Source organism: Odocoileus virginianus, chromosome 4 (assembly GCF_023699985.2).
Source record: "Odocoileus virginianus isolate 20LAN1187 ecotype Illinois chromosome 4, Ovbor_1.2, whole genome shotgun sequence".
In the NCBI taxonomy this organism is placed as follows: Eukaryota; Metazoa; Chordata; class Mammalia; order Artiodactyla; family Cervidae; genus Odocoileus; species Odocoileus virginianus.
In genome coordinates, this window is record NC_069677.1 from 42,905,235 (window position 1) to 42,918,683 (window position 13,449).

General features: G+C 38.9%; 1 pseudogene; it reads left to right on the top strand.

Moving 5' to 3' along the window:
* Window positions 1–381: 381 nt before the first annotated feature.
* On the top strand, window positions 382–3,997 carry LOC110150788 (large subunit GTPase 1 homolog pseudogene; annotated as a pseudogene).
* Window positions 3,998–13,449: the final 9,452 nt, after the last annotated feature.

Consider the following 13,449-nt stretch of genomic DNA (forward strand, 5'->3'; position numbering starts at 1 on the left):
TTCTTCTAAATTATCAGTTGGACAATGGGACACTTGGAGTTGTAAACATGTATAACATGTGTTTGAGTTTGCAATTTTGATAGTAATGCAGAACTTGTAAATAAACTAGGTCAATTGGATAATTTGAAATAAAATCTGAATTGATACCTGACTGACTAGAAATATTGGGTGAATTGTATTAGTCATAATTCTTGATGAATTTCAGTGACCAAATTTGCTGCTTTTCTAAATCTTGGAAGAAAAATTAACAAGCATTTAGGAAAGCTGGACTTATGGAATTGGAGACAGTAGTAGTTCCAGGAAACCAGAACAGTTGGAGAATTCTGGTTTCTTAAACTCTTCTAAAGTGCTCCTTAATCTAAACCCCCTAAATCAACGTTGATGCGACAAACCCCGGCATTTATAGAAAGAGGTATGATCCCAAGTCACTCTACTGTGACTGAGAGGGTAACAGGGAACACAAAGAGTGGACTGAACATTCTAATTGATCAAAGCAAGTGCAGAATGTCAGAATAAGTACTGAGAAAGTGACCAGAGTTTGAGGAATGACTAAACATAAGTGACCTGACATTTACTGGCAGCCTTCTAAACTTTTGTGAAGGTATTGTAATGACATCTTTAGAAAAATTTCAAGCTTGGGACACAAGAACTTGTTCTTGATTTCATAGTATGCCAAATGCAAAGCATATACAAAAAGTAACACCAGTGAGAAGTGGACTAAAGAAATACTATGCCCTTTGGGATGTAGACTCAAAAGATTCTGTAAACCAAGAAACTCATTTGGCCATCAAGATAGTAAGACCATGAAATAATCCATTTATTCACTCATTAAATTAAGAAAAAGTGATTTTGGATACTTAAGGTATGTCATGCATTGTAATAGATTCTGGTGACATAATAGTAACCAAAGAAACATGATCTTACAGAATTTACAGGTGAATAAGGAAGGTAAACAATAAAAAAATAATTAAAAAAAGAAAATAATCAGTTATTCTGCTAAGTGAGAGAGACAAATAAGAGAATTAAAAGAAGAAAAAGTGACTGAATTTAGATAATAGGATCAGAGAATGGACTTTCTGAGACAGTGACAGATAAATGAAAAATTAAAACGTTATCCACAGGAAGAATAGTGGCATGAGGAGGACAGACTGTCAGGATGAAGATTTTGTTTTATTTTATGAGAAAATATAAGCATTGTATTAAAAGAATCTATATCTGCTTTGAATCCTCATTTCTATATATTAAACATGTTTATTAAAATAACATACATCTATTAGATTATTGAAAATTATCACATATCTAAAAAAAACTAAATTTAAATATCCAACTAACCTACATAGAAATTATTCTATAAATGCATTTCTAAATTTTATTTTATTTGAAAATTTACACATTACAGTGTGTGCACATTGCAAAATATCAATGAATTTTATCTATTTAATATTAATTTGAACTTACAAAATATTTATTTTGTTTTCCTTGTTTTTGTCCAGGGCTTTTTCAAAAATTTGTTACTATTTGCATAGTGATTTTATTTTGTTTTAGAGCATCAGAAATAAAAAGATTTAGACACTTGAAATTTATATCTAAGATACAATTGGAACACAGGGTTGTAATTAAAGGCTCCAAATTTCCTAAAAGTCCCAAGTTTTTGAACTCTTTCTCCAGGATAAACACATCCACTAAAATATATTAAAACAAACAAACAAAATCCTGAATGCAATTTGAATGGAGGTTTCCTGACTAAAATTCCTTATGGGGGAAAGAAGAAAAGAGAATGAAATACTTTCAAAGCTGTTGCTTGGGAAACTCAGAAATAAGCTGATATTAACAAGGCCAAAATCAGTGCAGTGAAAATATGACCCGCTCAGTCTGCGTTTATTGCTGTAAGCCTCTGCTTTCATTTGTTTGTTTTGTTTCTTTTTTCTTTTTTTTTTAGCCTCTGCTTCTTTAAGGGATGAAAGTTGGAAAATTAAACCAAATACCAATAGAATTCAATTTCTGTAAGATTCCAAGTGCGTGTTCTCAGGAGCGAGCAGTTTTGCCAGTCATGCAGCATCTTGCTGACTAATGTATGGCAGTTCCAACGAACTGTGAGGTGAGAAGTCTCCCAGTCCTAGGAAATCCGAGATATAAATGTGTTGCCTTTTGTCCCTTTGGGCTTGGAAGGGGGAGGGTTGTGGGAGGGACATCAGTTTATAGCTGACACTGAAATTACTTTCCGGCTATTCCAGCAAATCTGCTTGTTTTCCATGAAGAAAACAAACAAAACAGTTGCTGTGTATACTAAGGAGACCAAAGTGGGACCAAAAAACTAGTCCAGAAGAACTCAAACAGGCAGAGAAAGATAACTTTCTAGAATGGAGACGTCAGCTTGTCCGGTTGGAAGAGGAACAAAACCTGATATTGACACCATTTGAAAGAAATTTGGACTTTTGGCGCCAACACTGGAGGGTGATTGAGAGAAGTGATACCGTGGTCCAGATAGTAGATGCTTGAAATCCACTCCTGTTTAGGTGTGAGGATTTGGAATGTTATGTGAAAACCATTGATGACAACAAGGAGAATGTTATTCTGGTGAATAAGGCAGACTTGTTGACTATCGAGCAGCAGAGTGCCTGGGCTGAATTCTTTGAAAAAGAAAACGTGAAGGTCATTTTCTGGTTAGCTTTGGCTGAAGACATTCAACTGATGGCTAACTCTAAGGAAGAAATAAACGGAGACACTGGAGAAGCTATCACAGCCGAGTTTGAAAACTCCAGTTGCGACGAAGCTGAAATTCTACACGAAGAGACTGAACATCTTTCCCTTGGTGCAGTTGCCAGTAGTGAAGAAGAGAGTGAGTATGAGGACTGTCAGGAGGAGGAGGAGGACTGGCAGACGTGTTTGGAAGATGGCAGCCGCCCTGATGAGGAAGCTTGTGGCCAGGACTGCAAGGAGGCCCATACTCTGGATTCTGAAGCTCAAGAAAGGAAAACCCTGCAGAAGAGGCGAATACACAATTGTAGTCACTTGGTATCAAAGCAGGAGTTACTTGAGGTCTTTCAGCAGCTGCACTCAGGAAGGAAGGTGAAGGATGGACAACTTACTGTTGGACTGGTGGGCTATCCAAATGTTGGTAAGAGTTCAACAATCAACACCATCCTAGGCAACAAGAAGGTATCTGTGTCTGCTATGCCTGGTCACACCAAACATTTTCAGACTCTCTATGTAGAACTTGGCCTCTGCTTGTGTGACTGCCCAGGCCTGGTGATGCCATCCTTTATCTCTACCAAAGCTGACATGATTTGCAGTGGAATCCTCCCAATTGACCAGATGAGAGATCATGTCCCACCTGTATCACTAGTTTGCCAGAATATTCCAAGACATGTTTTAGAAGCTACTTATGGCATTGACATCATAAAGCCTAGAGAAGATGAAGATCCCCAGCAAGCTCCAACATCAGAAGAACTGCTGATGGCTTATGGATGTATGCGAGGATTCATGACGGCACATGGGCAGCCAGACCAGCTTCGATCTGCGCGCTACATCCTGAAGGACCATGTCAATGGTAAACTCCTGCGCTGTCATCCTCCTCCTGGCAGAGATCTTGTGACCTTTCAATACCAACACCAGTGACTCCTGGAGAAAAAAGTGAATGGTGGGGAAACAAAAATGCAGGTGGTTAGAAATAAAAAGGCACATCAGATTGAAAATGTAGTGGATAAAATTTTGTCCAGCAGGAAAATGTGAGAGCTCTGACCAAAGGAGTTCAGGCTGTGATGGGCTACAAGCCTGGGAATGGCTTGGTGACAGCAGCTGCTGTGAGCTCTGAGAGGGGGGCTGGGAAGCCCTGGAAAAAACATGGCAACAGAAATAAAAAAGAGAAAAGCCGCAGACTCTATAAGCACCTGGATCCATGAACTTGGACTGCAGCAGAACTGGCACCTTTGCTGTGCATCTGTGGTGCTATAGAGTGGACCCTGGTGATACACACACAGCAGCCGGTGTGAAGACCAAGGGCCTCCTCAGAGCACCAACTCAGACCAGAGGTTGTCTTAGATTCCCAGAACCCTGCTCCCGTGGAAGGCTGAATTTAAGATGAGGGAATTTATGATGTATATTTGTGTAAATATATACACAAATGCATAGTAATTTATAAATTGGGAATTTTGGGGAAAGATATGAAAGTTCAGTTGCTAAAAAAAAAAAAAAAAATCAGTTTCTACCTGATCCACCTGTGGATTTTCATACTCAATTCTTTACAAACCATTGGTTTTCTTTGATGTCATATCCAGGATTTTCCAATCATCATAATAATTATGTTGAATGATTTACGTAGTTTGGTTTGTTTTGTCCTTTTATAATTCCCTTTTCCAAGTAAGTTTGTCTCTGAAAGTTGGCTTTCAGTATTATCTTACTACAAATGTTGCTGGATTTTCATGTAATTTCTTTCAGAGAAGAGTTCTCAAGTATATTCTATCCTTTTCTTCTCTCCTTACCATACCCTGTTCCATGCCCCTTGGATTTTGATGGTTTGCAATATCACGTTCTATATTCAGTTTCCTTTCAAGAATCTAAACACACAGAAGTGTTGCAGGAAGTGGGTCCCCTTTCAATGCCCGAAACTGGGCTCTTGTCTAACACTCAGAGATGAACTGTCTGAGGAGACACATGTGCTGACAAAGCAAGAGATTTTATTGGGAAAGGGCATCTGGGTGGAGAGTAGGAGGGTAAGGGAACCCAGGAGAACAGTTCTGCCACATGGCTTGCAGTCTCCGGTTGTATGGTAATGGAGTTAGTTTCTGGATTGTCTTTAGCCAATCATTCTGACTCAGAGTCCTTCCAATGGTGGTGCACTCCTTGTTCAGCCAAGATGGATGCCAGAGAGAAGGATTCTGGGAGGTGGTCAGACATGTGGTGTCTCCTTTTGACCTTTCCTGAACTCTTCCAGTTGGTGGTGGCTTATTAGTTCTGTGTTCCTTACCAGGACCTCCTGTCATAAAGCAACCCATGCAGATGGCTACTATGGTGCCTGGCCAGGGTGGACAGTTTCAGTCAGTGTGCTTCCCCTAACAGAAGGAACCTAGATGTCCCTGAGAAATTTGACTTTCTCTTGCTATTTCATGAGTGAGATGGCCAGCAAGTTGGTGCAAATAAGTAGACCAGCTATTTGTGTAAGTGATCCTAATTCCTTTCCCTGCAGCCCACACCTAATCTTCACACTGACAAGATATACTTGTAATTTGAGCTTTGGGGCTTCCTAGGTGGTAAAGAACCAGACTGCCAAGGCAGGAGACCCGAGAGATGTGGGTTTGATCTCTCCTCAGGAAGATTCTCTGGAGAAGGAAATGGCAAACCACTCCAATATTCTGCAGGGATAATCCCATGGACAGAGAAGCCTAGTGGGCTACATACAGTCCATGGGCTCGCAAAGAGTTGGATGCAACTGAGTACTACTAGGACAATAATTTAAACTTTATTGCAAAGGATCTGAGCTGTGATGTCCTCTGTCTATATTCATTGATGCAGACACTTTTGTGTTCTGTCAAGAATTAGGCAAATTGCTATGCTTCTTAGGATGCCTCCTTTCTCAATGGTTTTATGGATTTGGCCTTTGCATATAAATTATATAAATAGAATTTGGGAAAGTAAATACCTGTGTTAGCCCACCATATTGAGCTCAGTTCAGTTCAGTTCAGTCGCTCATGTCCGATTCTTTGAGACCCCATGAATCGCAGCATACCAGGCCTCCCTGTCCATCACCAACTCCCGGAGTTTATTCAAACTCATGCCCATTGAGTCGGTGATACCATCCAGTCATCTCATCCTCTGTTGTCCCCTTCTCCTCCTTCCCTCAATCCCTCTAAGCATCAGGGTCTTTTCCTATGAGTCAACTCTGCATGAGGTGGCAGAAGTATTGGAGTTCCAGCTTCAGCATCAGTCCTTCCAATGAACACCCAGGACTGATCTCCTTTAGGATGGACTGGTTGGGTCTCCTTGCAGTCCAAGGGACTCTCAAGAGTCTTCTCCAACACACAGTTCAAAAGCATCAATTTTTTGGTGCTCAGCTTTCTTCACAGTCCAACTCTCACATCCATACATGACCACTGGAAAAACCATAGCCTTGACCAGACAGACCTTTGTGGGCAAAGTAATGTCTCTGCTTTTTAATATGCTATCTAGGTTGGTCATAACTTTCCTTCCAAGCAGTAAGTGTTTTTTAATTTCATGGCTGCAGTCAACATTCACAGTGATTTTGGAGCCCAAAAACATAAAGTCTCTCACTGTTTCCACTGTCTCTCCATCTATTTCCTATGAGGTGATGGGACCAGATGCCATGATCTTAGTTTTCTGAATGTTAAGCTTTAAGCCAACTTTTTCACTCTCCCCTTTCACTTTCATTAAGATGCTTTTTAGTTCCTCTTCACTCTCTGCCCTAAGGGTGGTGTCATCTGCATATCTGAGGTTATTGATATTTCTCCTGGCAATCTTGATTCTAGCTTGTGCTTCTTCCAGCCCAGCATTTCTCATGATGTACTCTGCATATAAGTTAAATAAGCAGGGTGACAATATACAGCCTTGACATACTCCTTTTGCTATTTGAAACCAGTCTGTTGTTCCATGTCCAGTTCTGACTGTTGCTTCCTGACCTGCATACAGGTTTTCCAAGAGGCAGTCAGGTGGTCTGGTATTCCCATCTCTTTCAGAATTTCCCACAGTTTATTGTGGTCCACACAGTCGAAGGCTTTGGCATAGTCAATAAAACAGAAATAAATGTTTTCTGGAATTCTCTTGCTTTTTCGATGATCCAGTGAATATTGACAATTTGATCTCTGGTTACTCTGCCTTTTCTAAAACCAGTTTGAACATCTGGAAGTTCTCTGTTCATGTATTGCTGAAGCCTGGCTTGGAGAATTTTGAGCATTACTTTACTAGCGTGTGAGATGAGTGCATTTGTGCAGTCGTTTGAGCATTCTTTGGGATTGCCTTTCTTAGGGATTGGAATGAAAACAGACCTTTTCCAGTCCTGTGGCAGCTGCTGAGTTTTCCAAATTTGCTGGCATATTGAGTGCAGCACTTTCACAGCATCATCTTTCAGGATTTGAAATAGCTCAACTGGAATTCCATCAACTCCACTTGCTTTGTTCGTAGTGATGCTTTCTAAGGCCCACTTGACTTCACATTCCAGGATGTCTGGCTCTAGGTGAGTGATCACACCTTTGTGATTATCTGGGTGATGAAGATCTTTTTTGTAAAGTTCTTCTGTGTATTCTTGCCACCTCTTCTTAATATCTTCTGCTTTTGTTAGGTCCATAACATTTCTGTCCTTTTCAAACCCATTTTTGTCTGAAATGTTCCCTTGATATCTCTAATTTTCTTGAAAAGATCTCTAGTCTTTCCCATTCTGTGTTTTCCTCTATTTCTTTGCATTGATCACTGAGGAAGGCTTTCTTATCTCTCCTGGCTATTCTTTGGAACTCTGCATTCAAATGGGAACATCTTTCCTTTTTTTCCATTGCTTTTCCCTTTTCTTCTTTTCACAGCTCTTTGTAAGGCCTCCTCAGACACCCGTTTTGCCTTTTTGCATTTCTTTTCCGTGGGGATGGTCTTGATCCCTATCTCCTGTACAATGTCACAAACCTCTGTCCATAGTTCATCAGGTACTCTGTCTATCAGATTTAGTCCCTTAAATCTATTTCTCACTTCCACTGTATAGTCTTAAGGGATTTGACTTAGGTCATACCCGAATGGTGTAGTGGTTTTCCCTACTTTCTTCAGTTTAAGTCTGAATTTGGCAATAAAGAGTTTATGATCTGAGCCACAGTCAGCTCCAGGTCTTGTTTTTGCTGACTGTATAGAGCTTCTCCATCTTTGGTTGCAAAGAATATAATCAATCTGATTTCGGTGTTGACCATCTGGTGATGTCCATGTGTAGAGTCTTCTCTTGTGTTGTTAGAAGAGGGTGTTTGCTATGACCAGTGCATTCTCTTGGCAAAACTCTGTTAGCCTTTGCCCTGCTTCATTCCGTACTCCAAGGCCAAATTTGCCTGTTACTCCAGCTGTTTCTTGACTTCTTACTTTTGCATTCCAGTCCTCTATAATGAAAAGGACAACTTTTTTGGGTGGTAGTTCTAAAAGGTCTTGTATGTCTTCAAGGAACTGTTCAACTTCAGCTTCTTCAGCCTTACTGGTTGGGGCATAGGTTTGGATTACCATGATATTGAATGGTTTGCCTTGGAAACAAACAGGGATCATTCTGTCATTTTTGAGATTGCATCCAAGTACTGCATTTCAGACTCTTTCGTTGACCATGATGGCTACTCCATTTCTTCTAAGTGATTCCTGCCCATGGTAGTAGATATAATGGTCATCTGAGTTAAATTCACTCATTCCAGTCTTTTTTAATTCGCTGATTCCTAGAATGTCGACATTCACTCTTGCCATCTCCTGTTTGACCACTTCCAATTTGCCTTGATTCGTGGACCTAACATATCAGATTCCTATGCAATATTGCTCTTTACAGCATCGGACCTTGCTTCTATCACCAATCCCATCCACAACTGGGTATTGTTTTTGCTTTGGCTCCATCCCTTCATTCTTTCTGGAGTTATTTCTCCACTGATCTCCAGTAGCATATTGGGCACCTACCGATCTGGGGAGTTCCTCTTTCAGTCCTATCATTTTGCCTTAGCCTTTGCCATATTGAGCTAGAAATCAGTTTTTATAAATTTAATCATCATCTACGTATCACCTATATTAAGCTCATCTATTTTGATTACTTAAAAAAAAGACTCATATAAAAATTTACTGGCCTTTGAAATATAAAATTATTTAATACAGAGCTCACCATATTTGAAGAAAAACAGAAATATCAAGTTGAAATAAGGAGAGAAGTTATTAATGACTATAGATAATCCAAGACTTATGATATTTTGACTTTACTAAGGTGTGAAAAGCTATGAATTCAGTCGAACTGTATTTTTTCTGGGCTAGGTAAATGCAGTCTGATGCTCTCTGGTGATGCGACAGCTCCCTGGCAGCCATGCGATCTTGAGGGTAAAAGGGAAAGTGAAATTCGCTCAATTGTGTCCAACTCTTCCTGACCCTTTGGTCAGGATTCCACAGTCCGTGGAATTCTCCAGGTCGGAATACTGGAGTGGGCATCCTTTCCCTTCTCCAGGGGGTCTTCCCAACCCAGGGACTGAACCCAGGTTTGCCGCATTGCAGGATTCTTTACCAGCTGAACCACCAGGGAAGCCTGATCTTGACAGTAAGCAATCTATACACTTACAACAATTCTGTACCCAAATAATCATTCTATTTTTAACTTTTAATATTATATTCAAAACATTACACGAAATCTTTAGTATCTTATTATAAAATAAGGGTTTATGTCAGATGATTTTTGCCCAAGTAATATAAGTGTTCCGAGGACCTTCTAAAGGATGATGTTCCATGTGTTAGGCATGTTTTTATTGTTTAGTCGCTTAGTCGTGTCCAACTCCTTTGCTACTCCTTAGACTGTTAGCACACCAGACTTTTCTGTCTAAAAGATTTTCCAGGCAAGGATACTGTAGTGGGTCATGATTTCCTTCTCCAGAGGATTTTTCTGACCGCGGGATGGAACTCACGTCTCCTGCATCTGCAGGTGGATTTTTTTTATCATTGAGTTACTTTGGAAGCACACGTTAGGCATATTAAACACATTTTGATTTAAAATGTGTTTATTATGATGTAACCTCATCGTAAATTCAGAAAGATCGGTATTTCCATTATTTCCTCAGTCTCACACTGAGAGGACACATTCAGAAGGGTGCATCAACTAACGTAGATATGTGTGCATACACATAAACTTCAATTAATACTTAGAGCGAGGAAGTAATTAGAAAATATTATAACATTATTGTAAAAACCATTGAGGGTTCTGTTCAATATCTTGTTAAGGATCTTCTACTTCAAACTCCTTTGATTAATTTCCTTCAGAGTTAAAAGATATATTAAGAAGCTGGAAGATTTCCAAAACTGATTTTTTTTTTTTTTTTGGTAGACAATATGATATTATCTAAAAATTTTCCCTCTTCGTTAACTTTTCTTAAGTTTGAGACTATTTTTTACTCAGTGGTGTTTGCATGTTAAAATTTCGCTTTTTAAAAAAGCTTTTTTGTTTGTGTTTTTAAGTCATTGCAAAGACTTCTTTGGCAGTTGGTAGTGTATGAAAGTATAAATAATTTCTGTTTATAATTATGGAGATTTTATTCATTTTTTAAAATTTGTAGATTGAATAAATTTTTCTCATACTTTTTGTGGGTGAAAGAAAACTATGTGACATAAATTGTTTAACTTTTTGCCAAGAGTGAGTGGATGTGTTAGTCACTCAGTCATATCTGACCCTGTGACCCCATGGACTGTAACCCACCAGGCTCCTCTATCCATGGGATTCTCCAGACAATAACACTGGAGTTCCCTCTCCAGTGAGTAGATGAGTTTACTTTAAATGAATAAGAAGGGCATAATCTGATAATTTTCCTTTTCTCTGTCATCTTGGGATAATTTTCCTTTGAGGATTCTGGGCTCTTTGATCTTATTTGTCTTTTTGTACATTTTAGGCAACAACAAGCTCCTAAGTTATCATCCATGCCCAATGGTTTTTTAAAATGAATAAAAATATTTTAAATGCTTTTCTCATATTCTTGTCACAATGAATGTGACTAATTTAGAGAATGGTTCAAAAGTAATCTTTTTTTGAGGAAGCTAATGTTTGTATTAATGTTAATATAAACTGTTATTCCCACTTGAAGATCAATTCATTCATCTAAAAAATTGAAGGAAAATGAATTTTTATGGATTTCTTTAGAGTGATGGATTATCACATTAATGGAGTGGTAATCTCAGGCATCATGACAAACTTTTAAAGTGACTACCATCATTTAGCATATATTAAAGAAATTCAGCAGTGGCCACAGGACAGGAAAAGGTCAGTTTTCATTCCATTCCCAAAGAAAAGCAATGCCAAAGAATGCTCAAACTACCACACAATTGCACTCATCTCACACGCTTGTAAAGTAATGCTCAAAATTCTCAAAGCCAGGCTTCAACAATATGTGAACCATGAACTTCCAGATGTTCAAGCTGGTTTTAGAAAAGGCAGAGAAATCAGAGATCAAATTGCCAACAACCGCCGGATCATCAAAAAAGCAAGAGAGTTCCAGAAAAACATCTATTTCTGCTTTATTGACTATGCCAAATCTTTTCTTTTTTATTGTGGATCACAATAAATTGTGGAAAATTCTTCAAGAGATGGGAATACCAGACCACCTGACCTGCCTCTTGAGAAACCTGTATGCAGGTCAGGAAGCAACAGTCAGAACTGGACATGGAACAACAGGCTGGTTCCAAATAGCAAAAGGAGTACATCAAGGCTGTATATTGTCACCCTGCTTATTTAACTTATATGCAGAGTACATCATGAGAAACTCTGGGCTGGAAGAAGCACAAGCTAGAATCAAGATTGCCAGGAGAAATATCAATAACCTCAGATATGCAGATGACACCACCCTTATGGCAGAAAGTGAAGAAGAACTAAAGAGCCTCTTGATGAAAGTGAAAGAGGAGAGTGAAAAAGTTGGCTTAAAGCTCAACATTCAGAAAATTAAGATCATGGCATCTGGTCCCATCACTTCATGGAAAATAGATGGGGAAACAGTGGAAAAAGTGACTGACTTTATTTTTGGGGGCTCCAAAATCACTGCAGATGGTGATTGCAGCCATGAAATTAAAAAACGTTTACTCCTTGGACAGAAAATTATGACAAATCTAGACAGCATATTGAAAAGCAGAGATATTATTTTGCCAACAAAGGTCTGTCTAGTTAAGGCTATGATTTTTCCAGTGGTCATGCATGGATGTGAGAGTTGGACTATAAAGAAAGCTGAGTGCAGAAGAATTGATGCTTTTGAACTGTGGTGTTTGAGAAGACTCAAGAGTCCCTTGGACTGCAAGGAGATCCAAGCAGTCCATCCTAAAGGAGACCAGTCCTGGGTATTCATTGGAAGGACTGATGTTGAAGCTGAAACTCCGATACTTTGGCCACCTAAGGCGAAGAGCTGAGTCATTGGAAAAACCCTGATGCTGGGAAATATTGAGGGCAGGAGGAGAAGGGGGTGACAGAGGATAAGATGGTTGGATGGCATCACCGACTCAGTGAACATGGGTTTGGGGGGACTCCGGGAGTTGGTGATGGACAGGGAAGCCTGGCATGCTTCAGTTGATGGGGTTGCAAAGAATCAAACACGACTGAGCAACTGAACTGAACTGAACTGAACTGAAAGAGATTAATATGTTTGGTCAGCAAATTTATACCTAAAGAAGTACATTTGGAAGTATAATGTCGAAGGATTTTCAACCTCCACAGTGCGCAATGAGACTTCCTAGGTGGCTTAGATAGTAAGGAATCTTCCTGCAATGCAGGAGACCCGGGTTTGATCCCTGGGTCAGGAAGATCACCTGGAGAAGGAAATGGCAACCCACTCTAGTGATTTTACCTGGAGAATTCCATGGACAAATGAACTTGGCAGGCTACATTCCATGACTTCGAAAAGAGTCAGATATGACTGAGTGACTGACACTTTCACAGTGCTCAATATAATATAATCATGTAAGAAATCGTAATTAAGATATATGCTCATAACATTTGGTGTTAAAAAAATATTCACTATCTTTCAAAACAAAAGTACAAAGGGCAGATGATTAATTGGCTACTAATTAATTATTCTGATAAAAAATCTCTACATATAGGACAGACACTATAGAAATAAAAGCCAAAATGACTCTTAGAAAATGCATTTTCTGTTCACACCATAATAGTTAAATTTAAAGATATGCCACGGGTTATTTAAGAAAAAATAAAATTAGAGGCCACAGAACTTTTTGAGCAAGGATTAACTTCTGTCATTTTTAACAGATATTTTACACTCCTAGTTTCTCAATTATCTACAAATAAAGGTCTTATTATTAGTTTTACTCAGCGATTCATTAACATCTAAAATGTTCTTTGGGGTTAATGGCAGTCTCCAGCAACTAAACACTAGGACAATAGGATGGCATCATTATGAATTTTTAAAAATATAATTTTTAGAGCAGTTTTGGTTACACAGCCAAATTGACTGGAAGATACAAAGATTTCTAATATTTCCCCTTCTGTACATACACAACTCCCTTACTATCAACATTCTTCATCACAGTGGTACATTTATTATAATTGATGAATCTATATTGACATATTATCCACAAAGTCCATAGTTTATATTAGGGATCACTCTTAATGCTGTACACTCTATGGGTTTGGAAATAGCATGTGTCTGACATTATAGTATCACACAGAGTATTTCATTGTCCTACAAATCCTCTATGTTCTGCCTATTCATCTTTCTCTCCCTAACCCCTGACAATCACTGATCTGTATGCTAT